The sequence below is a fragment of the Castor canadensis genome, chromosome 16, assembly GCF_047511655.1.
Source record: "Castor canadensis chromosome 16, mCasCan1.hap1v2, whole genome shotgun sequence".
Taxonomy (NCBI): domain Eukaryota; kingdom Metazoa; phylum Chordata; class Mammalia; order Rodentia; family Castoridae; genus Castor; species Castor canadensis.
In genome coordinates, this window is record NC_133401.1 from 10,194,155 (window position 1) to 10,197,500 (window position 3,346).

Below are 3,346 nucleotides of genomic sequence, written 5' to 3' on the forward strand. Positions count from 1 at the left end.
TCGCGACAGAAAGGAGCTTTACGGCTTTACGTTGAAGCTGGGGGCGGGGCCTCTGATTGGCGGCGGGAACGCCCCCGGGAGTGGAGGGGCGGGGCTTATAGGTGGAATGGTCTGAAGTGTGCAGAGTGAACTTGAGTGTGCTCTTGGAAGACTCGGTGGTTATACCTTTCAGCCAGTTCTCTGTGGCATTCGTGCTCTTTGATAATCTCCCTCTGCCCCGCCCTGAATCGATTGGAACCCTCCCACCTCTGGCAATCTTCCTTCCTTCTGTACCCCGTCCTCCCAGAATCCCAAATCAGTCTTCCCTCCGGAATCCACTGCAAAAAGTCAAACTAGCTGCGTGCCGGTGCCTCACACCTATAATCCCAGCTACTTAGGAGACAAAGATCCGGAGGATGGCGTCTGAGCCCAGTCTAGGCAAATAGTTCACGAGATCTTATCTCCAAAGTTACCAGAGGAAAAATGGCCTGGAAGTGTGCCTCAACTTGTCTAGCACCTGCTTTACAAACCCTGTGTTCAAACCCCAGTTCCATACAAAAATAAATAAATAAAAGTCAAGTTGGATTCCCAGAATATTGGCCCCCAAACCCACTTCCTCTAGAGTCTTAGAATCCTTTTCCCATCAGCGCTCCCTTTGCCAGAATCTGACTTCTTTCAGTCTTTGCAGAACCCTGGGCTCCCAGAGTTTTCCTCCAAAGTCCACCCAACCCCCTCCTTCTTCAAAGTTCTCACTGGAGGCTCCCTTTTCCCCCTGAGTCTCCTTCCACTCAGGCCCTTCTTCTCCCCAGTCATCCTTTCCTCAGGACCCACCACCCTGGAATCCCCCTCCAGATTCTCCCTTTCCTCCCAAATTCCCAACTCCCGGAATGCCACCCTTAGAATCCCCTTCACAGCATCCTCTGTCAGGAAAGTTCAAATCCCAGTACCAAAAAAAAAAAAAAAAAAAAACCTATTTGCACAGGCTGGCTCTGAACCACAATCCTCCTTATCTCTGCCTCCAGAATATCTAGGATTTCAGAAGTGAGCCACGAGCCACCTGGCCTGTATTTTGTTTTCAACACTGGGTGAACTCTCCATCCTCCTGCCTCCACCTCCCTGGTAGCTGGGATTACAGATAGCAGCCACCACACTAGGCTGTATTTTTTTCTTTCTTTGGCAGTACTGGGGTTTGAACTCTAGACAGTATGCTTGCTAGGCAAGTGCTCTACCACTTGAGACACCCCACCAGCTAGACAGGTGCTTTTCAGTGAGACCACAAATAACAGAACACACACTGTGTCTCCTTAGTGGTCTGATAGTATGGGATGGGGAGTTCAAATTCTCCAGCTCTGAGGGCTGTCTTGTATCTTACCTGACATTGTGTGGGGAGGGGGTAGCAGGGGGTCAGTGAGCCTACCATTCTCCGAGTTACCATTTTCCAAGGCCTCTTGGGCACATTCCCTGGATATCTGGCTTGAGTGGAGCTGGCAGGAAAAAGGCAAGAAAATTTCTTTTCACCCTCTCCAGTCTTCCAGTTCATTCCCACTCTCTGTACCCCTCTTGCAGAACTCTGGGCTGGGGACCAGAGTTCCCAGTGCCTGGGAGGGACATGGGAGTGCCCATGTGGTCTCTGTGGGCCCCCCTCCTGCTTGTGGGACCCTTGGAGGAACAACTCTTTCCCGGGGGACCTTTTTCTTCCTCCTGGTCTGGCGAGGAGGCGTTGGATTCAACAGATGAGACATGAGTGGAGGGTGTGGTGGGGGTGTATGAGGAAGGGCCAAGCTTTATATTCGGGAAGGTCTGATTTTCCTCTTTATCCAAAAAGTGTAGGGAAATGCAGGGTGCTGGTGGCTCACACCTGTAATCTTAGCTACTCAGAAGATAGAGATCAGGAGGTCTGAGGTTCAAAACCAGCCCCAGGGCAAATAGTTCATGAGACCCTATCTCAAAAAAAAAATCCATCACAAAAAATAGCTGACAGAATGCCTTAAGTGGTACAGCACCTGCCTCACAAGCATGAGACCCTAAGTTCAAACCCCAGTGCTGCTACCAAAAAAAAAAAAAAGATTGTAGGGAAACAAAAACAACGGGACTTCCTATGCCCCAGATAATCCTGGCTGAGTGTTTCAGTAGCTCCTTCCCAAAGTTGGAAATTTAGGGAGAATCCACTGGGCTCTGTGAGCATATTGGCAAAGAAAGAGCTGGACTGATGTTCTCAAGCTTCTGATTTACTCCCCAGCCTTGACAGGGTCTATGCAACCCAGGCTGTCTCGAACTCACGATTCTCCCGCCTCACCTCTCCAATGCTGGGATTACAGATCTGAGCCACTATGCTGGGCAGCAGATATACTTTGTTCACTGCTGTTTCTAGTCCCTTTACTGCTACACTTAGTGTGTCAGCTACAGCCTAATGTTTTTAAGTATGTTAGCTTATCTGCTTGTCACATCAACCCTCTGTGGTAGACAGGTCTGCCACCCATGGGTACAAACATTGAACACTGCATAAGGATTTGAGTCCAGAACATTGTAGATTGCATATTTATCAACTTCCAGCAGATGGTGGTAAAGTATCTTGTTCTAAAAAAGTTTGTACCAGAAGTGTCCCAAGCTTTGCTTGGTGCAGAATCATAGCCAGTGAGGTTTATCCAAGGAGTGATTGAAAACTTTTCCCAGTACCCTGCCATGACGATTTGAAATATAGCTGGCATTGGCAATTTTTTTTTTGTGGTACTGGGATTTGAACTCAGGGCCTTCACCTTGAGCCACTCCACCAGCCATTTTTGGTTTTTTTGAGATCCGGTCTCGTGAACTATTTGCCCAGGCTTGCTTCAAGCTTCAATCCTCCTGATCTCTGCCTAGCTTCTGCTGAGTAGCTAGGATTACAGGTGTAAGTCACTGGCATTGGCAATTTTTGAGTCTCTATCTATGGAGACTGAAAAAAAAATTGTCTTAGGAAGGAGGGTCTACGGTTTTTGTTGTTGAGGTTTTTTTTTTAATAGTACTGGGATTTGAACTCAGGGCTTTCTGCTTGCTAGACAGGTGCTCTACCTCCTGAGTCATACCCCCGGCCCTTTTTGGCTTTAGTTATCTTTCGGATAGGATCTCATATTTTTGCCCGGGGGCCAACCTGGATGTATGCCTCCCGCATAGCTTGGATTACAGCTATGCACCCACTATGCCTGGTATATTTGTTGAGATGGCTGACCTCCAACCATGATCCTCCTGATCTCTGCTTCCTGAGTAACTGGGATTATATACATGAACCACCACCCCCCACTTTTTTTTCTGAGATCTAGGGTCTGTCTATGTTGTCCAAAGTGGCCTGGAACTCCTGGGCTAAAGGATCCTTCTATCCCAGTAGTTGGGA